Source organism: Dama dama, chromosome 9 (genome assembly GCF_033118175.1).
Source record: "Dama dama isolate Ldn47 chromosome 9, ASM3311817v1, whole genome shotgun sequence".
NCBI classification, from domain to species: domain Eukaryota; kingdom Metazoa; phylum Chordata; class Mammalia; order Artiodactyla; family Cervidae; genus Dama; species Dama dama.
The window spans coordinates 27,362,697-27,386,236 of record NC_083689.1 but is presented as its reverse complement, the minus strand read 5'-3'; the positions used below and the strand labels follow the sequence as shown (position 1 = coordinate 27,386,236).

Here is a 23,540-nt window from a genome sequence, read left to right as displayed (position 1 = left end):
CCTTACAATTGCCATGGCTTTCGCATTTACTCTAGGTATCAAGTGGTTTTGTTTTTCAGGCAATAAAATGTTCACTGCAGCCTAATATCAAATTTTTACTAGCTTGAAATTTCCTGTCTTCCCCTGCTCTGCCTTAACTCCTTCACCCTTTTGCCCTCCTCTTAGACTCACCCAGCTGCCTGTGCTTCGGAGAGCTGGATGAGGAGGAGAGGAGGTGAGATAAGGGGGCAGAAAGGGCTGGGATGGTGTCATCCAGTTGCACATTCTTTTTCTTGTGAAGTGCTTTTGTGTGTTCCTCCAAGAGCCCTTCACTGGAGTCTGCTGATACCCTGGAATGCTGAAGTCCCTCTGGTTAGCCCCGCTGGCTGTCAGCGCTTCTTTTCTGGTTATTTCTCTTAACATGTGTCCACTTGGGTGGAATCACTTCAGGAAAATGCAGTATTGGCTCCCTTCCTCGAGGGCCCACCTCTGTTCTTTCTCTCCTCTTCCCACTGTTACTCTCTCCTCATTTTGGGCTCTAGAAGGTCTGCTGAGCATTTAAACTTTTCAGCCATGAGCTTGTACTGATCCCTGCATCCTCCAAGGTCTGCAGAACATGTATCACGTTGCAGGGCCCGCCCATCTGTCTCCCCAGTGATTACTTTCAGTGCTCATGAATCTTCATGCACATAATACATTTACTCAGGAAACATACAGAAAACATGAAGTTGTTCCCATTTAAGACTGTCGTGCTTGTGATATTAAAAATATCACAAATAGTTCAGAAGGAAGCAAGTGCTCCCTCTCAGTCTGGTACTTCCCAACATGTGGCCTTTATAAATCTTCTTTGAAAATAAAGGGGGCCTTACTTGGCTTTTGCCTATGAAACGAGTGAATGAATACTCTGTGTGAAGAATGTTGTTAGTAGAGCCTGCTAGAAACTATCTGTCCGCCACGTGGATGCTTTCTTCTCTTTCAGATCTTTTTTCTTTTCATTTGGGATGTTCTGTTTATGAGGTATTCATAATTCCTGTTTACCAGAATGAACCTGGACCGTTGCCAGAAGCACCAGGTCTGCTGTTTCTGAACTTTAAAGAAAAAACTTCTTTGCTTCTGTTCTGTTTAATTATGTAGGCTTTTGCTCTCCTGTTATCAGGACCATGATTCAGTCCTTCTAGTGTGTAATTATCCCAAGTGTCCTCGATTTGCTAAAGTGAGAATCTCTATATTTTTGTCAGAAAGCCAAGGGTTGCTCAGCTTTGGAAATCCTATATAGCATTTTGTTTTCAGTTGTGCCTTTGTGATCCTGAATGCAAACACAAGAATTTGAATTCCTACTTGGTAGAGAGAATTAATCTTGAAATAAATTAACTAAAAAAAAAAGAGGAAAATTTGAAGCATCCATTGCCTTGTCTGCAAAACAGCTGTGAATAGCTTAAATGTTGGATGGCAGGACTAAGCCAAATAAATGCTCATTTGAAGATCTTTCTGAAGATGCTAAAAAGTGTTTGTTTGTTTTTTTTCACTTTTTCAGTTTTCATGCTGTTTATCTGGAGGATTAAGGTAATTATACTTCATAAAGTTCATAGGAACATTGTATGATGTTAACAATGCCTAAAACACAACATGAAATAAATACTGTTTTCTCTAATATAATGTTTAGATATTTTAAAAAAAATAGACTTTTAAAACTGTGCTTGAAGAAAAGTTTTTTTCTTTTTGGGAGGAAACTTCCTTTCTGAGGAAATTTTCGCAAAATTCCGATTTTACTGGTTTGTTGTCCATGGGCATTGTTTTGTTTTTTTGCACAGGTAATTGATATTTCTAGGTCCTCCATGCTTCGTAAGCTTAAGTAGCCTGAAGGATAAAAGGAATTCCATTCACGGTGAAGACGCCTGCTTTGCTGACACTGCCCAGGTCAGGTCCCCAGCAGTTAGATTTGGGAATCCCCAGAGGGAATGCGCGCTCACTTGTCTGCAGCAGCACACCCAGTCAGTGACTGTTTGGAGTCTGTCATCTTCCTCCTCTCCGTTCTGTGGCTTTGAGTGAGGTCCGTTGCTGAGCCCCTTGTGTGAAGGCCCCACAGCGTTCCCGATCCTCCCTTGGGGCCCTCCACTCCTGGCCTCCACTGTTGCACATCATCAGGAAGGTAGAGGGGCCCTATCGTCTCTGAAACCCTAAAAACCCTGAGCCCACCTTGGCTTCTTGCATGTGACATAAGACATGCTTTTTTCCCCATCCTGCTACATTTTATCACACTGCAGAGAAGAGGTTAGTTTAGGGAGAAATCGGAGTTACAAATGCCATAATATAGAAAGCACTGGCAGACCTCCCCTACTAGGAAGCCAGATTTGCGTAAACTGGCCAAAACCCATTGTGAATTTGGCACATCTTGACCCGGGACCGCTACTCTGATGATGTTTAGGTTTGAGCCTCTTCCCTGATGACTCAGGCAGCAAAGAAGCTGCCTGCAATGCAGGAGAGCCAGGTTCAATCCCTGGTGGGAAAGATGCACTAGAGGAGGGAATGGCTAACCCCTCCGGTGTTCTTCTAAGACTGAGGTGACGGAGCACATGAGCACCGCTTGGAAAGTTCACGCACAAATACTACGACCACTACTAGCTATTATTATTATTGTATACGTCTTTGTTCTAGCTGCTTCATATGCTTTAACTTAATTATCACAACAACCTTAATAGTTGTATATTATGTGGGGTATTTTTCATAGAAGGAAATGCATCTCACTTGCAGCTGCTGGTCCAGGGCAGCTGTAGGATCTGTGCTCTGCTTGATTGGGCCGCCAGGAGACAGCATCCTCTCAAAGGGTGGGTTTCTTTTCCTCCCTGTATTTATTGTAACCACAGATAAAAACCACCAAGAAACACACTTTGAGAAATTTCTATTTAAGCATAGAAAAAGTCCACATCATAATTTAAAATGGTTTTAACTTTTTTTTTCTGCTGACTAAAAGATATGACTACATATCTTCTTTAGTGCCTTAACATCCTGCTAATCACAGTCTTCCATCCCATTTCACCATGATCCACAATTGCCTGCAATAATAACAAAGTAATGGGATGCAATGAAAAAAAAAAGCAAAACAAAACACACTGGTCCTCTCCACATGGGCCATTTGGTGTTAGCACAGTCTCTGAAAGGGCTCAGTGGTGACAGAAATGGTAGTCCTTCTAGGCATCTTCAGTGAGTACCTGACTGCTTTGCTGAACTGCAGTCTTTCACCATGTGGAGGAGTAAAAGAGTAGGCAGGTTTTTTTTATTGCTTTTCTATAAATAGTGATTCTGGACTCTGGGTGCCTTGGGAGATTCCAAATGTAAACATCCAAGGAAGGAAAAATTAACAACAACAAAAAATCCATAGTGTGATTTTTTGAGCTGCTTAGATAAAAAAATCTGCTTAAAGGTAGAATCTAAGCACTGGTGTAAGTAGCAGCTTACAGCTTTACAGATTAGGCTTTTTCGCTATACTGACATTAGATGCATTATTATTATTACATGCCTAAACTGCTCTATTTAATTCTAATTAATTCCAAACCATATACCGGGATAATTGAAGCATAAGCTTGCTTTGATAAAGGTTTGGGGCAGAGAGTTTTCTATACAGGGTTAGCACAGAGAAATCTGGGGGGTTGATGAAACTGTTCTATATGGAACTGTGGGGGTAGATATACAGTTTCACGCTTTTGTTAAAATCCAAAGAACTGTACACCACAAAAAGCAGATATTTCTCAGTAATTAAAAAGGAAAAAGGAGATGCAGGAAAAATAGAATGCAGACAAATGAGTCTACCTGCATTACATGTGAACCACATACCTACACTGAGGAGGATGGGGAAGAAAGGACCCAATCTGTGTGACTTTGGAAAATAGTGTTTTGACTGGGATGCTGTTTGTAAACAACCAACCAAACTGTACACAAGCACTGTCATCTCATAAGTTTGTTTCTCATAGGCATATTAGTAAGGAATTCTGTATACTAGAGTTGAAGAAATACAGATGATGAAGGCCAGGTTTCCCCCTATCAGAATAAGTAGTTACAAAAAGGAAAAGAAAAAGGGAAAATGAACCCAGTGGTACAGGGTTAGAGGCAGAAGTACCTATATGGATGCATAAAATATATATACACATCATGTGTACATACATATATTTGTTGTTCAGTTGCCCAGTCATGTTTGATTCTTTGCAACCCCATGGACTGCAGCACGCCAGGCCTCCCTGTCCGTCAGCATCTCTGGAAGTTTGCCCAAGTTCATGTCCTTATCTCCTTGCTGCCTAAGGGCCTCTCAGGGGTCTTCTCCAGCACCACAGTTCGAAGGCACCACAGTGCTTTGGCGCTCTGCCTTCTTTATGGTCCAGCTTTCACAACCGTACATGACCACTGGGAATACCATATCCTTGACAATGCAGACCTTTGTCGGGAAGAACATAACCTTGACTATGCAGACCTTTGTCAGAGTAATGTCTCTGCTTTTCAACACACTGCCTAGGTTTGTCATAGCTTTCTGGCTAAGAAGCAATCATCTGATTTCATGGCTGCAGTTAGCATTCGCAGTGATTGTAGAGCCCAAGAAGAGGAATTCTGTCCCTGTTTCCACCTTTTCCTCTTCTATTTTCCATGAAGTAGTGGGACTGGATGCCATGATCTTAGCTTTTTAAATATTTCGTTTTAAGCCATCCTCATCAAGAGGCTCTTTAGTTTTCTTCGCTTTCTGCCGTTAGAGTGGTATCATCTGCATATCTGAGGTTGTTGATGCTTTTCCTGCTTATCTTAATTTCAGCTCGTCTTAATTTTCATCTACCTGGCCCAGCATTTCTCAGGATATGCTCAGTGTATAGGTTACATAAACAGGATGACAGCAGACAGCCCTATCATACTCCTTTTTCAGTCCTAAACCAATCAGTTGTTCCATACAGGGTTCTAACTGTTGCTTCTTGTCCCGCATATACAGGTTTCTCAGGAGACGGGTAAGATGGTCGTCTCTTTAAGAGCTTTCCGCAGTTCATTATGATCCACACAGTGAAAGGCTTTAGCAACGAAACAGAGGTAGATGTTTTTCTGGAATCCCCTTGCTTTCTGTATGATCCAGGGAATGTTGTCAAGTTGATCTCTTGTTCCTCTGCCTTTTATTACATACACACAAAAGTAGGTGCAGAAATACAGAGGCTTGTGCATACATTAGTTAATGTATATACACATATTCCTTAGTTCTCTTTGGTGAAGGGGCTAGAATCAGTCATTTCCTCAGGGGCAAGGAGCACACTGGGTGCTCATACAGTCCTCTCTAAATATTAATTCATCCTGCAATGAAAAAGTGAGAGATCCTTGGAGACCTGATTAACTCTAGGATTGGAGCAGGGAAAATACAAGATGACTATTGAGCATCTTGTGACTTCTGTGACGCAGATAGTGAAATGTGCTAAAAGTAAGAGGACGTGAAGCACATTGAAAGTGGCATAGGAGCCAACCAGAAAGAACTTGAGCGCAACAATGATAGTACTGGATTGTAATTTAAGGAAATAAATAAATATTCATGATCCTCTACTGATATAAATAAATAATTGAATAAATAAGGGGGATTAAACAGCAACTCTTTCCTGCAGTTATAAATGTAGAAGGAAGGACTTTATTAGAAATACAAAAGCATAAATAGAAAATCACTAATAGGCTATCACAATGATAACTGGTGGGGGCAAGATCCATAAATGGATGCTAAAATTAGTTTAAGCCAGGTGGCTCAGTGGGTAAAGAACCTGTCTGCAGTGCAGGAGACCCCAGAGATCAGGGTTCAATTCCTGGGTCGGGAAGATCCCCTGGAAGAGGAAATGGCAACCCACTCCAGTATTTTTGCCTGCAGAATCCTGTGAACAGAGTAGCCTGGCAGGCTATAGCCCATGGGGTCACAAAGAGTCAGACATGATTGAAATGACCGAGCACCTCACAAAGGATCCCCCCCCAAATATTTGGCAATTACAAATAGAAAAATAGTATTTTTACCATGGACTATCCTGGTAGCATATTAAAAAGCAAAGACATCACTTTGCTGACAAAGGTCCATACAGTCAATGCTATGGTTTTTCCAGTAGTCATGTATGGATGTGAGAGTTGGACTATAAAAAAAAGCTGAGCGCCAAAGAATTGATGCTTTTGAACTGTGGTGTTGAAGACTCTTGAGAGTCCCTTGGACTGCAAGGGGATTCAACCAGTCCATCCTAAAGGAGATCAGTCCTGAATATTCATTGGAAGGACTGATGTTGAAGCTGAAACTCCAATACTTTGACAACCTGATGCAAAGAACTGCCTCATTTGAAAAGACCCTGATGCTGGGAAAGATTGAGGGCAGGAAGAGAAGGGGATGATAGAGGATGAGATGGTTGGATGTCATCACTGTCTCAATGGACATAAATTTGAGTAAACTCCGGGAGTTGGCGATGGACAGGGAGGCCTGGTGTGCTGCAGTCCATGGGGTCACAAAGAGTTGGACATGACTGAGCGACTGAACTGAACTGATCTTGGTAACGTGATCTTAGCCAAGGTTAACATCACCATCAATAATAAACGGTCATAATGAAACCTCTGATATGATGCATAGAGGACACACCTCTGTTGTATCACTCCAGGTAATGCATAGTCTCACTGTTATCATGAGAAAGCATCCGACAAAGTGAAATGGAGGAACAATCTATAAAATAATCCAAACAATCCTCAAAAAGTATCAAGGTCGTGAAAGGTGAAGGAGGTTGAGGAACTGCTCTAGCCTTGAAATGACTTAAGGAGACTGACAATTAAGTGCAATATAGGATCCTGAATTGGATCCAGAAACAGAAAAATTACTTTCCTGGAGAAACTGCAGAAATCTAAATAAGTTATCTTCTGTTCTTTAGTTATTAGGATTGTATCAGAGCTCTTAGTTTTTATGTCTCTTCTATGGTTATGTAAGACGTCAAGAGAGGAGAAGCTGGGCAAAGGGTATATGGGAATTCTCTCTACTATTTTTGCAACTCTTCTGTGAATCTAAAGCTATCTCAGAATAAAAAGAATTTTTTAATCCTTCTATCCATAATATAGTATAAAACTTTTGCCAAACATTTTTTAGTACCTTTTTTAAATGAGTGACCACCGCCTGCAGTGAGAAGCAGCTGTGCCATCTTTCATTTGTTGTAAAGTTCAGCTTCTTCATTCCAAGTATAGAGCTGGTAACTTCCAAATGCTTTTAATGGAAAGAAGTACCTGTAAGAATTACCTTAATGGAGACCTTGGGTTATCCACAAGTCATCTTTTCTCCTTAAAGTACTAACATTTTTACTGCTTGCTTTCTCTCTCTTTCTCCTATTATGATTTGTAGTCGATAATATTTTGATATTTAAACACAATATTTCAGTATGCTGCTTTCAAAGGCCAGATCTGGGTTTTTGCTCTCCTTTGGGGTGCATACATGTGCACACACACACATAGAGAAGCTTTCTTTGACAACTTTGTGACTTAACTATAAATTTGCTAAGAAATTTGGAATTACTGATTGCCCAAGGAGCTCTAAGCTGCTAGATAGTATGTCAGATGTATAACAGTACATTCTCTTCTGCTTGCAGAGTGGCCTCTTCAGAGTCCCTAGGTCACCAACTATACTGTCATTTTCTGAGTGGTTCCTTTTATAACCTTGACACCAGCTATTGGGTACATCTAATAGCAGGTTTCCCAGAGAAGCCAGTCAGCCCATAGGGCCAGACAAGCCTTGGAGAAAGTCTCCCATCTCTCTGCTTGTCTGCCTCTGTGAGCAGACCTAGGAAGGAACCCTACAAAGATTGGCTGCCTTCGCTCATTTTCTCCTCTTGATCAGTCACAAAGGAGCCTCCAGCAGGGACTGGAAATCTCTTGCTCCCTGTGAGGATGACTGAATTGAGAAACTGCTTCTGCGGGGTTTCACTCCCTACCCCTGGCTGCCGTATGGGCTTCTTTCCTGGGTTTGGATTTTCAAACACAGACCTGGCTTTGTAGTTTTATTTAGTTTGTATTTTACATTAGTTTTGTTTAACTATGTAGGAAAATGCCTACACCATGTTTAATTAAATGTTTTATTTTGAGATAATTGCTGATTCATATGTAGTTATAGGAAATAACAGAGAGAGATCCTGCATGTCCATTACTCAGTTTTCACCCAGTGGAAATATTTTATAAAACTAAAAGGCAATATCACAATGAAAGTGTCTCAGTCCATTCAGACTGCTCTGACAAAAAGTACCATAGACTGGGTGGCTTAAATAACAAACTGTTCTGGGTGCCAGGGAGACCAAGATCAAGGCACTGGCAGATTTGGTATTTGGCGAGAATCTATTTCCTGGTTCATGGCAGGCTTTCTTGCTGTGTCCACACATGAAGGAATAGGCAAGGGAGCACTCTGGGGTCTCTTATAAGGGCACTAATCCCATTCATGAGGGCTCCACCGTTATGACCTAATCACCTTCCAAAAGACCCACCTCCAGATATTATGGGGATTAAGTTTCAGCATATGAATTTAGGGGGTTGGGAGAACAAACTTTTAATCTATTGCACAGGTATTGGCACAGTCAAGATACAGAACATGTGTATCCCCTGAAGGATCCCTCTTATTGTCCTTTCATGCCCACCTTGCCTCCCCTTCTGCCCCACCTCCTTCTTAATCTCTGACAGCCATTCTTCACTTCTGTATTTCTGTAAGCACTTAAAAAAATAATAAAGAATAATTGATTTGCCTGCTTCCCAATGAAAGGCAATCTTTCTGTCATAACCTGGGAGGGTAGATACTACCATGTTTATAGACCTTAACCCGTAAGGTTGGGTACTTCTGAGAGTTGTGCACTGATGTTCAGTTCAGTTCAGTCGCTCAGTTGTGGCCAACTCTTTGCGACCCCATGAACCACAGCACGCCAGCCTCCCTCTCCGTCACCAACTCCAGGGGTCTACCCAAACCCATGTCCATCGAGTCGGTGATGCCATCCAACCATCTCATCCTCTGTTGTCCCCTTCTCCTCCTGCCCCCAATCCTTCCCAGCATTAGGGTCTTTTCCAATGAGTCAACTCTTCACATGAGGTGGCCAAAGTATTGGAGTTTCAGCTACAACATCAGTCCTTCCAATGAACACTCAAGGCTGATCTCCTTTAGGATGGACTGGTTGGATCTCCTTGCAGTCCAAGGGACTCTCAAGAGTCTTCTCCAACACCACAGCTCAAAAGCATCAATTCTTCGGTGCTCAGCTTTCTTCACCATCCAACTCTCACATCCATACATAAGTTGGTGGTAAATTCACAGGGATCAGCAACCAACTACCAAGGTTAAAATTACTCTGCCTCTTACTGGCTTTGTGACCTTGGACAAATTGGAGACTTCTCTGAAGCAGTGTGGATCAGAGAAGAATAATGATACTTACCTTAAGGTATTGGGGACAGAACTATAGGAGATGATTTAAGTAACTTACTCAACATAGCAACTGGAACATACTAATCCTTCTGATCCTTCTGGAACTCTTACCTGATGGAGGTGGCTCTGACAGAGTTCAGAAAGTGAGGGAAAGGCAAGTGACATCTGAAAACCCTAATTCCTAACTCTATTTTCTCAGGCCCAGGAGAAAAATGATCAAGTTTATATGAGTTTATTTCTTCAAAGGAGCCATCAGGGCATTTAAAAAATATGAAATTAGAATTAAAATTAGAAAGAACTCTTGAAAAGTATTTTAACTTTGGCTAACAGTGACATTTGCTTTTCAGCATCAATAATCAGAGCCTATCCATTAGTGTCTCTGAAAATTTTTATATGTTTTAGAATGCTCCCTTAAAACATGCCTTTATTTTATAGTATGGGCTTGACTTGACTCTGCAGCACAACCCTAAATGTGCGCCTGGACAGATTTAAATTCATTCTCTACTAAGCATGCAGAGCTCAGGAGCAGTTAGGCAGAGCAGTGCCTGTAATTGATACAACATATTGGTAAATCAACACATTCATTTTCCCCCCAGTGAGTCATACAACTGTATACATCTAAAATAAACCTTGACTCTACCTCCCACAGATTGGTTTGGAGGCTGTCTGAAAATGTTTATTTGGTAGTTGATAAAAATGGAATAATTGTATTGAATTTGTTTTTCTTACTGCATTTCCAATGCTTCTTTCCAAACAAGTCTCTCTTTGAGAAAATATGTGAAAGGCAGTGCTTTCCATTTCTCCACACCTCCTTTGGCATGCTGGTTAATGATATGGAGGCAAATAGATATGTCCATTGTTAGTCATATTTTAACTAAAACCGGACCATATTTTGCCACAGAGGCCAGGGATGTATGGCCATATAAAGTCTTATATAGTTCTCAAAAATGACATAATTTAATGATGACAATGAACTAGGAATTTCCCCTGCCTTTATAAGTAAAGGGGAACATTTCATGTTGGTTCACACATGAAATGTGTGAGAATAATTCTATTTTGAACGTAATTTATTCTCTTTATATGCAAGTAATTACCTATAAATGTGATATTAAGCGTTCCATCTTTTCATTTCTTTTGTACCCACATGAGGAAATATCTGTTATTATCAACTGGATTTGTGATTCTAAAGTTAGGTCAGAGTCAAATGACAAAACATTCCCAGAGGATCATCCTTGCACACATTTTCAGGTTAAAATCATGAGTTAATCCATGGCACATAAGAGCTATGTCAATCTCTTGAAGCCAGAGCTGCCAAGCTTTCAGAGCTGACTGGCAACTGTAGCAGAAACTTTGGTACAGGCTAAATCAGACTCAGTCACCAACTCTGCTCAGATCGCTAAAGAGTGCCTGGACTCATTAGTCATCTGCCACTTATTGTTCATTTTATTTAAATATGATCACAAGAAATAGAGAAATTATTACAGGAGAAACTTGGAAAATACATACTATATTTGGGAAAACCCCAAGCGTTGGTAGGAGAATGTTTTTATGAGCATAGGGAGAAGGGATGAAAATATTTCACAGGAGGACAGAGGAAAAAAGAAGGCTTTTAGTGTACTCTTTCAACATAATTTGAAGATTTAGACATATAATTCATTTATATGTTTTATATTTTTATGTACCTATTTATCAAAGTATCTAGTAGTTAATTTTTCTCTAGATTCCACCTAAAGCTTGAATAGAAGAGTTAAATTTAGGCCCCTTAGTGATAGTAGCTAAATAATGTAGCTGTTGTTAAGTGCTTATTATTATTCTCCAAGCACTGGGTTAGTGCTTTGCAAGAATTGTGTGATTTAATCCTCAAACTAACCTTATGAAGGTGATATTTCTTATAAACACATTTTGTTGCAGTATAATTGATTTATGGTGTTGTGTTAATTTCTGTTGGACAGAAAAGTGATTCAGTTATACATGTATATATGCATTCATTTTCATATTCTTTTCCATTATGGTTTATCACAGGATATTGAATATAGTTCCCTGTGCTATACAGTAGGACCTTGTTGTTCATGCACTTTACATGGAATAGTTTACATCTGCTGATCCCAAACTCCCCATCCATCCCTCCTTCACCCTTTTCCCTCTTGTAAACTTGTAATTACCATCAACACTCTTAAATAGGCTTTAGAAAAAAAAAACAATTGATTAACTTTTGATTTAATCAAACATCATGACTGTACCAGTCATGAAAAAGCTCATCTCAACTTTACCTTGAAATATAAAATTTTCACTCATCTGGTATAAATTTCTCTAGCTGAGTTGCCCCAGAGGTATGAACAATCTTTTTGAATCTAAATATAATAAACAATCCCTAAAGTGCTCTTTAATTGAAAACTAAGACTACTAGCAATTATCTGACAGCTAGAGAATCTCAGATGAGCTGGTATTCAGTGGACTATTTCTTTATACTCCCATTTTCTCAGTAGTGATCACACTGCTGCAAAATCTTGAAATACACTTCATGATTTTGATTTGCTTTGTCAATTTAATATTGTCAAAGAATAATTTCAGCCAGATTAATGACCAAATAAATGCCATTTTTTACTTTATCACTTCCCCCATAGAATAATATGCATATATTTCTCATCATTATTCAGCAATTATTATAAGCCTCTGAGAAACACTATACAGCCCAAAAGTTTCTCCGGGGGAAAAAAAAATCACCAAAAACACATGGCCTTGTCAATCAAGCCAATATTTTTCATAGTATTTCATTCTTAAAGGAGAATACTGAGTGAATAGCTCAAATAATCCATATATTTAGAAACTCATAGGTACATAATTCTGTCATTGTACCATAATAGAATGTTGGGAAATCACCTAATTGCAATTACTTTAAGTATTTTGATTTAGGAAGCATTTAAAATCTGCTACTGGTTGAAAATTAAGCCATATTAACTCTATATCATTCTTTAATTTTTAATGAGGCTTCTCAAAATTCAGTTGCTCCCTCCGAGTTTATTTTAAAGGTACCAGACTGTTTCCAAGCACCATTTTACTTTTGCATTTCACAGCTTGTAATGAATGTTGAAAACAAGACTGTACTAAGAAAAACAGCATTGTTTATGGTACTATTATATTGAAGTGCTTCATTATTACATTTAAGTGTCATTTTTTTCCCACCAAGATGTTAGTCAAAAGGTATAACCTTCCAGTTATAATATGAATAGGTCCTGCGGGTCTACTGCAGAGCTTAGTGACTATAGTTAACAACACTATATCATATGCTTAAAATTTACTAAGATTGTAGATCTTAAATGTCCTCCCCCCAACACAAAAGTAATTGTGTAAGGTGGTAGAAATATTAACTAACCCTATTTATAATAATATTTTCATAGTATGTAGAAACCATCGTGTTGTATACTTTAAACTTATACTGTGTTACTTGTCAGTTATATCTCAATAAAGCCAGAAACAAAAAACACATGTACACACACATGAACACAAAGAATTGAGCTCAAAATCTATCACTAGTGTGAATTCTAGTATATTTTTGTTATAGCCTATCAATATATCAGTTTTAAAATATTTCAAAAATTATCTTTTTTTATCAATCTTTAATACTGTTATAATTAAACAATAGTAAAATGTTTACTGTTAATGGGCACACTTGCTAAGTTGCTTCAGTCATGTCTGACTTCTTGTGACCCTATGGACTGTAGCTTGCCCCGCTTCCCTGTCCATGGGATTCTCCGGGCAAGAATACTGGAGTGGGTTACCATTTCCTCCTCTGGGGGATCTTCCGGACCTAAGGATGGAACCTGCATCACTTATGTCTCCTGCGTTGGCAGGTGGTTTTTTTGTTTGTTTGCTTTTATCACTACTACCACCTGGGAAGCCAGTGTAATTTAAAATCTTTTAATATAATGCAAAAAACTTCCTGGGCGTAAACTATCAAGGAAGACATTCTTTGTGTTTTTTAACTGCTCTCCTCCTACAAAGAGAAATTCAGGAAGACATTCTTTGTGTTTTTTAACTGCTCTCCTCCTACAAAGAGAAATTCAGCCCAGCAAGCAGTAATATCTTTAGTCATTTGATCAGTGACTATGTTTGCTTGTTCTATGGCAGGAGCAGGTGATTTCACTCTGAGTTGGGGCCACTTAACTTGCTGGTGTTTAAGCCCATGCCTGATATTTTATCTACTAGATTTAAGAACATGATTCATAGGATGAGATAATGTTGGTGACCACAAATAATTCTTGAATCTAAAGCCAGTGCATGAGTTATGAACATAGTTTAATTAGAATTTAAGCTTCTGCATATTGGCCCAATTATGGAGAAGGAAAATGGAATCAGGGTTCCAGATATCTTCCGGCCCATGTTATTTCAGAACTGTGTTCTCCCTATTCTATGGACTGTCTTGCCTTCATGTTTTCCTAGCAGCTTGTTCTCTGAGAAAAGTTTTAAAATGGCTCTAGCAGAGTGTTCCAGTTGAAGAGGAAAGTATTTACCAAGGAACTCAAAGGGCAACAGCACAGTTATTTATTTGCCTAACCAAAAAATGAATCACATACCCGCCTAGGAAAATAGGACTGCTCAGACTCCTTATGCCTAGATGCAACTATGGATATAGCCAGATGAACATATGGCAGAGGCTAATTAAGAGACTCCTATTGGGAACAAGCCTTGCACTAGCAGAACCATTTCTAGAATGTAGAAAATTTCTAGCAACAGCATACTCTGTGGTCTTGTTTAGCCTTCTGGCCATATTTGAAAGTTGTGAGGCAAACCTACTTATGCAGGAGATGGAATGTTGTATGCAATCTAGAAGTGAAGGGATCTGTGGAATTCTGAGATTAATATATTAGGAAGATTGTATTAAAGTGATTCCATTGAGTCTTGTGCTTCTGTGATATTGTACCACAGTGAGAGGAGAAAGTAAGGTAAATGTATGAAGGCCAAGTGTGTCTTATAAGGCATTCTTAAATGTTCCCTTTATATGCTGCAGTTTCATTATTATAATTATCTTCCTTTTATATTTTGGTCCATTCATGTTCCATCTTTTTGCAGAGCATACTTGAGACAGAAAATGGTAGTATTGTGTTATCAGATAAGAGAGGAAAATCTGACTGGTGGAAGAAAAGTAGATATGTGTATGTATATATATATTTGAGTGTATAAAATATTTACTGAAAAGGAAATATTTTTCTCTGTGAACAATTTTGTAGTGCATAAACATTTACTACTACAAATTAGGAATTATTAATTTATGCATAAGTTTACCTGAGGGCATTAGCTTCTAATATATAGGCAAATTTTGCTTTTTGTGTTTGCACTTCACTCTGTTTATAAAATACCTTCCTAATTCTGACTGTCCTTTGTACCTGCCAAGAAGCACATTTCTTGAGCTGGTGAAGATACATTGTTTACTCTGAGATAATTCATTACTGATAGGGTTGCCAGGAGTCTCTTATATCCTCAAAGTGTCTTATATTTTAAAAGCAGCAGCTTGTTCTAGGCAGAGAGTAAATGGACTTTCAATTTAAGCATTCCTTTTTCATAAATGGCCAAATGCATCTGCTGTTTTGGTGGTTAAACTTGAAAGCACATTTTTATATTAACTTTAGGGTTTTTTTTAAAGTTGACTTTTATTTTAGGAGCTCACCTTTTACAGTTTATATCACCAGTCCATAAAAGTCAGCAGAGGCATAGATAGCTTGCTTATTCACGTTAATAAAAGAAATACTTCTGCATATTTGCCAGGAGATTAAAATTGAAGCTGTTGATTAAACACATATTTCAGTGCATCTCAGCTGTGATGTTTTCTTATGGGAATCCTTTCTCACCAAAGAATACTCTCACACATACTTTTGTGGCTTCCAGAATGAATTAACACTCTTGATCAAATTAACTAAACGTGTTTTCAAATACCACCTTACATCATGATGATGTGCTTTGTTGGTGAAGCATGATGAGACTCAAAAAGAAAAACTGGGGACTTGGGAACTGGAGGAAGAGATTACCTTTGTTTCAGCAGAGACTTCATACCAAAAACCCCAGCAGAGGTCCAGGGCTCCTGGTCTCATAGCTTGAGATGTCACGTGACCAGAGAGAAGGAAGAACAGTGAAATAGCAGTACCCTGAACAAAGGCATGGGGTGGTGTGGATTTTCTAGGACCTCTTTTTTAAGATGCTGTTATAGATGCTAATGAGAGACTAATATGATAAGTCCAGGCTATCAAAGGCCTCGATTGATAGGGAAGTTTGAATTTGATGCTTCAAGTCAAAGCAACCATGCTTACTATTTGAGCAGGTGGCCTTAGTAGTTTTTAGGGATAGTTAATGTGACAACAATGTGGCAATCAGTTGAAGTGGAAAATATGAGTTTGAGATTAAGGAAAACAAAGTTCAGATTTTTATAGCAATACAGCCCTATGCATACCCCCGCCCCCACCTTTTATCACATATGTCCCATTATAATTCTGTCAAAATGTCTTTTCCTAGTATTGCCTGAGAACTAGAGTGTTGGTCTTTTCTTCTATTGAACAGAGCTTTAGGGTTTTATTTTTGGTTTCAGGTTTTTCTGTTGTTGTTGTGAATACGTGAAACTGTTTCACTCTGAGACTCTTATTCATCCTTTCAAAACAAACAAGCCCACATGGATTTAGATTTGAGAGTAAATGTCTCAGGTTTCTTTTAGAGAAATAGCTATCAGGCATGTTATTTTACTGCACCACATGATGCATTTAATCAACCACAATAGTTGAAAGGGAATTTTATTTTATTAATAGTATGGAAAGACACTGCTTAGCTTTTCAGTAACCTAAGTGAGTATATCACACTGTCATGCACTTATGCTTTTTCATTAATTCACACAGTTTTAGTGATTTTGAATGCTGTAAAAGAACATCCTTATCACAAAATACTTTGTGTCTAGGACCTGTTGTCCCTAGCAGTACAGGAGGACAAACCATACCCTACAGGTCCATCAATTACTTAGAATCCTTGTATATGGAGAGCACTAGGGATACATCAGGGAATAAAGTAGATCAAGTCCCTGCCTCCAGGCAGCTTTTATTTTACTGTGGATGTACAGACTGGTGGCTCAGAGGGTAAAAGAATCTGCCTGCAACACAGGAGACCTGGGTTTGATCCCTGGGTGGGGAAGATCCTCTGGAGGAGGACATAGCAACCCACTCCAGTATTCCTGCCTGGAGAATTCCATGGACGGAGGAGCCTGGCAGGCTACAGGTGATGAGATTGCAGAGTCGGACACGACTGAGTGACTAACACTTTTAGGTTAATTCAGTTCAGGGATACAGACAGTAAACCTATTACCAAATAAATAAATGTGGTGCTAAACTTACATAAAGGAAAAGAAAGTGAAATTGGCATAAGAAGGGATTGTTGGTGGGAAGGTACTGAACACAGTTTAACCTGTCCTTGGCATCATCTGCTATAAATATTCCTGATTGTATGACACATTGGTATGGCTATGTTTGTCTGTCTCTAAAGACAGTTTTCTAATCTCAACTGTCACTGTTCTGGGGGTCATGAAACCTTCCTCAAAATGTGTCACTTACTATATTTATTAGCTGCATGGACAAGAAAGCCTGGAAATGAACCTGATTAGAAGAATTACAATAAGAATCAATCCATCTTTGGATGAATACTCAGGACAGTTGATGATTTTCGTCAAAGCAGCTTTTATGTGGCATATGCTTCAGAATCTCACATCTCAGCGACCACTTTTAACTATGCTTTGATTATGCTTTGAAGAGCTGAGATTGAGTGACAGTTAATTATTGCCATTTTGTCCCCATAACAGTCCATTTCTGGCTGTGCCATTGAAGGATCTTAGATCTTTTACCAAAATATGAGTAACTGAGGTTGCTAATACGCTTAATACAGCATAACATTGATAATGGTTCTTCATTTACTGATGTGTTTTTTCAAAGAAAAATGATTTCTACTTGTGTAGCTTGTATTATTTGGATCAAAGCCTTAATTCTTTACTCTTCATCTGTAAAAACAGAGGTAAAACTGATCTGAATTGCAGTTTTACCATCCAAGCATTATATAAAGGGTAAATTTTCCTGGCTTCTTCATAATGTTACAATAGCTAATGTTAGTAATGTAGAGTTCCACTAGCTTAGCAAAATGAATAGTATATATATATATATTTTTTTTTTAATTTATTTATTTTAATTGGAGGCTAATTACTTTACAATATTGTAGTGGTTTTTGCCATACGTTGACATGAATCCACCATGGGTGTACATGTGTCCCCCATCCTGGACCCCCCTCCCCCCTCCCTCCCCATCCCATCCCATCCCTCAGGGTCATCCCAGTGCACCATTCCTGAGCACCCTGCCTCATGCATTGAACTTGGACTGGTGATCTATTTCACATATGGTAATATACATGTTTCAATGCTTTTCTTTCATATCATCCCACGCTTGCCTTCTCCCACAGAGTCCAAAAGTCTGTTCTTTATATCTGTGTCACTTTTTCTGTCTCGCATATTGGGTCATTGTTACCGACTCTGTGTAATAGGCTCCAGTTTCATCTACCTCATTAGAACTGATTCAAATGTGTTCTTTTTATTAGCTGAGTAATATTCCATTGTGTATATGTATCACAGTTTTCTTATCCATTCATCTGCCAGTGGACATCTAGGTTGCTTCCATGTCCTAGCTATTGTAAACAGTGCTGTGATGAACATTGGTGTACACGTGTCTCTTTCAATTCCAGTTTCCTCGGAGTGTATGCCCAGTAGTGGTATTGCTGGGTCGTCTGTATTTTTAAACAAAGGTGACTTGCTCTGAGTCCCTTTTTCTGGATATTAATAATTAAGCATTCCTAGAGGGCTATTATATATCTACATAAAGAGAAAGGTACTGATATTAAAATAAATTTGAAAATAAGTTGGTTTTCTTCTGCTTTATACATACATATATCACTTTTGCAAATGTGGTGTTGCTGCTGCTGCTGCTAAGTCGCTTCAGTCGTGTCCGACTCTGTGCGACCCCACAGACGGCAGCCCACCAGGCTCCCCCGTCCCTGGGATTCTCCAGGCAAGAACACTGGAGTGGGTTGCCATTTCCTTCTCCAATGCGTGAAAGTGAAAGTGAAGTCGCTCAGTCGTGTCCAACTCTTAGCGACCCCATGAACTGCAGCCTGGTAGCTCTGACTCTTCTTAGAGAATTACATAATGTGTTGTGAAAATATGTTTTGGCAATTTATACAACAAACTCTGGTAGGACTCAGAAGTTAAAAATTAGACTGGAATAGATACAATGTAAAACTTCGTGATATTTGACCAGTCCACTCAGTTCAGTTTAGTAAGTAGGTCTAGTCATTGGCATCTTGCATTCAAAGCAACCTCTAGCCTCTCCATCTCTTTTCACAATTAATCGATTAACTAGTTTATTCTCTCATCTCTCTGACTTCCTTTCACCAGAAGCGGAAGAGCAAGAAGTTATGTTTGTTTCACTGTTTAACACACTCTTTCCTGAAGCTGGTAGATTCCTTTAGCACTTACAGAATGAGAAATTTTTTTATTAAGAAAACAAGAAATATTTTTTTATTATCAGAAACAGTTTCATTATCAGAAAACAGAAAACAATTTTATTTTCAGAAAACAATCTGATACAAGCATAACAACTGAAAATTTTATAATTCTTTATAAAACATTTTGATACATTCTTTTTTTTTTTTTTAATTTTGGTACTCCCAAAAGTCTTGAAAGCTAGATCAGGCAATAATAAATATCCCTTCCTTATTTCTAGCTTATACACTGTAGTTATTAGACATTTAATTTTAAAATGCTTGCAAACACTTTTTATTTAATGAAAATTCACACAGATGCATATATATTTAAATGTGTATATTTGAAGTTATCTGTAAGCATCATGATCCTGTTGGAATTTCTATGATTAATTCCAGAGAATACTTTTAAGAAATTATCCTCCTGAATTAATGTTTTATATTATAGTTTTATATTTGTGTGTACATTTTACATTTTATAGGGCAATCCAGAGTCTCTGTAAAGTATCTTAATACAAATAATTTTCCCTTTGGCAATTTATTGTAAGAGGTAATTTCCAGTTATATGAGATTAGATTTTTATTCTTTCAAGAGTAATACTTGTCCTCAATATTCCATAGAATGATAGAAAAATATAAAATTAACACTTAATCTAAGTTATAATGCATTGTTGTTATATTATCCTAAAAACACAGTCGTATCTACATGAGGTTGTGAGGTTAATGTGAGGTTTGGCCAATTTGTTGGGACTTGCTTTATAAATGTGGTAAGGTTTTATGACATTTAAAAGAATAAGTGCATTGGTAGTTAGACTTTTCATTATAACATTCACATGTTATATTATGAACTCATAATTGGATAAGTGGATTCACACATAGAGACAATAATTTTCCATTTTTATCTAGAAGTATTTTTAAAGGTTTATTAATGAAATAGCATCTGTCCAGCACCCAGAGTTTATATAGCATCCATTCAGTAAAAAGGTAAATGTTTATTTCATATGTTGTTAACACTTTCTTCTACAAATGGGTCCAAATAATCTGAAGAATGGGTATTACTCATTTGCCTATATCTTAACCTCACGTTTCTTGGGCAGAAAGAAGATAACAATCCACTACAGTTACAGTCTATAAGTAACCATTCTTTGAAAATGAAAAAAAGTTCTAATGAAAATAGATGTTAACTTGTGAATTAGGACGCACATTGGTGGTTCAGATGGTAAAGAATCTGCCTGCAATACAGGAGACCCAGGTTCAATCCCTGGGTAGGGAAGATCCTTTGGAGAAGGGAATGGCAACCCACTCCAGCATTCCTCCCTGGAGAATCCCATGGACAGAGGAGCCCGGCAGGCTACAGTCCATGGGGTCACAAAGAGTCGGACACAACTGAGCGACTAACACACTAAGAAATTTTAAAACTATTTGTCTATTCTTATGCAAATACAGGCTTACTATAATTTTGAAATCTATGTTGATTACATAGTTCCCCTTCAGTCTTTGCTTAGGAGTATAAACATCATTTTAAGTGACATGGATTTCCTTTAAATTTACAGAAATATATACTGCATCTCCACTAGGGGGTGATCTGCTATTGAAAGTAATAAGAAGAGAAGCTTGGAAAACACACTGCGGACCTACCATTGCAAAATGGAAATTCTTGGTAGAAAACTTGCCAATAAAATGTTTTTAGTAAAGTAAGAGACTGATTAATAAGTTTGAAGTTGGGTCCAGCAAGAAGAACGCTAAAATCTTTATTAAGCATAAACAAAGCACATAGTTTTGAGACTTAAATGTAAATATGTTGGTCAAGCAATTTTTTCTCAACTTCCAAATTCAAGTTTGTTTTTTTTTTTCCTTCCTCAGCAGTATCTAGTATAAAGATCATGTCCATCAAAGACTTTATCTTTACTTCTTTAAAGAACAAAGTTTCCTGTTGTGGAGAAAGTAATTTTTAAAAACAAAACTTGGCATATGTAATACTTTATAAAGTAGTGTGGAAATGAAATTACTAGGTTGGGAACTTGATAAGAGATTGAACTTTGATAATTATCTAGACTCTAATCAGAGTTGTACACTGTGGTAGGCAGGTTTCATACATCATCTCATTTAGTCTTCACAGTCTTCTTGTTTGACTTGCAAGTGGTTTGGAAGCTGCAGAAGTTTGCAAGTGGTTTGGGGCCTCAAAAGGAGTGATGGCCTAGAGATTGGATATAGAAGTAGGATAGAGAATGGGAAGTTTAAAATTGCTTGGGAAACAATTGCTTATAATTTCCCACAGAAAAAGACTTTTAACTATTGGGGTTGGAGATACCATACAGTCTGCAACTTCCTTGATAAAGAGAAGCATTGAGAGATCATGATTATCAATAGCAAACCTAGTTGCTTCTGAATTTTTTTGCTGGGATTTGTCTACAAGAAATGCTCCAGAACCTTATTTTTGTAGTGATTTTGAAAATTTGCCTTGGCTTCGAGTGAACACGGGTTTGATTTAGTCACTAGTGTTTCTTATTTAATTTCTTGAGAAAAAGTTGAATAAATTTTTGCCGTCAGTTAAACTTCCACCACAAAGAGTTGTGTTTTCAATGCAATGGATACCTCAGTTTAGGATTAAGAAATATATATCTTCATCTGATCTTCTTTATCCTGCCAGCATGCCCACATTAACACAAAGAGGGAGCAGCTATGTAAAACTGTTGCCTCTTTAGCTTTGATAATTCATTAGAAATATGTTCTAAAATTTCTCAAGGGAAAACCCAGGTAAACCACAATCTAATCTGTGGCTTTTCTTCTGCCCAAGAGGGTTTATGCTGGCAGTTGTGAAGCTCAGATTTCATAAGAGCTGTCTTGAGGCTTAGGGAGATACAATCTTCATAGTAGATGGACACTTACATGCAATTTTTTCCTAACTTACATAAATGCATCTAACTTCTGTTTTATGTAAGAAGTGTTGTTTCTTTCCATTTCATTAACTTGGAGGATTTATTAAATCTAAGTGAAATATGTGGTATTATAAGAGATCCTTAAACTCTGTGTACACTGTATCCTTGATGTCTTCAAAAGGAATACTTGTAAGATTTTTAGAAATCTCCAGAATTGAGAACATGAAAACCTTTGGACAGGCATCTGCTCTTGTGAAATACTGATTTTTGCTGTGAGTAGCTTTTTATAGCTACTGTTTATACTTTCATTGAAACTTCACTTTTTTTTAAGCCAAGAACTTTATTTTTCACCTAAAAAAATAAATTTTATTTATTCTCCGTGCAGGGCCTTGGTTGCTGCATGGGCTTTTCTGTAGTTGTGGCAAGAGGGGGTGACTCTCAGGTTGCGATGCGGCGGATTCTCATCGCAGTTTCTTCTCTTGTTGCTAAACACAGGCTCTGGAGCACGCAGGATCAGTAGTTGCGGCTCTCAGGCTCTAAAGCACAGGCTCAGTAGCTGTGGCACACGGGCTTAGCTGTTCCTGAGCATGTGGAGTCTCCCCAGACCAGGGATTGAACTATTATCTTCTACATTGGCAGGCGAATTCTTTACCACTGAGCCGCCAGGGAAGCCAGACTTTTTTTTTTTTTTTTTTTTTTTATGTTGCCCATTGTTGTTGTTAAGTTGCACAGTTGCATCCGACTCTGCAACACCAGGGACTACAGCACACCAGGCTTCAGTCTTTCACCATCTCCTGGAGTTTGCTCAAACTCATGTCCATTGAGTACTTGATGCCATCCAACCATCTCATCCTCTGTCGCCCCCTTCTCCTCTTTCCTTCAATCTGTTCCAGTATCAGTCTTTTCCAATGAGTCAGCTCTTCACATCAGGTGGCCAAAGTATTGGAGCTTCATCTTCAGCATCAGCCCTTCCAATGAATATTCAGGATTTATTTCCTTTAGGATTGACTGGTTTGATCTCCTTGCAGTCCAAGGGACTTTCAAGAGTCTTCTTTAGCACCACAGCTTGAAAACATCAGTTCTTTGGCACTCAACCTTCTTTATGGTCCAACTCTCACATCCATACATAACTACTGGAAAAACCATAGCATTGACTATATGGACCTTTGTCAGCAAAGTAATGTCTTTGCTTTTTAATATGCTGTCTAGGTTTTTCATAGCTTTTCTTACAAGGAGCAAGCATCTTTTAATTTTATGGCTGCAGTCAGCATCTGCAGTGATTTTGGAGACCAAGAAAATAAAGTCTGTCACTGTTTCATTTTTTTCCTATCTATTTGCCATGAAGTGATGGAACCAGAAGCCATGATCTTAGTTTTTTGAATGTTGAGTTTTAAGCCAGCTTTTTTACTCTCCTCTTTCACCTTCATCAAGAGGCTCTTTAGTTCCTCTTCACTTTCTGCCGTAAGGGTGGTGTCAGCTGCATATCTGAGGTTATTGATATTTCTCCCAGCAATCTTGATTCCAGCTTGTGCATTATCCATCCTGGCATTTCGCATGGTGTACTCTGCATATAAGTTAAATAAACAGGGTGACAATATACTTGACATACTCCTTTCCCAATTTGGAACCAGTCTGTTATTGCATGTCCAGTTCTAACTGTTGCTTCTTGATCTACATACAGATTTATCAGGAGGCAGGTAAGATGGTCTGGTATTTCCCATCTCT

General features: G+C 38.3%; 1 protein-coding gene across 1 annotated transcript in view; it reads left to right on the top strand.

Moving 5' to 3' along the window:
- The window catches only part of CHSY3 (chondroitin sulfate synthase 3), a 279,896-nt gene that overhangs the window by 180,397 nt on the left and 75,959 nt on the right, over positions 1 to 23,540 (top strand). The window lies entirely within an intron of this gene.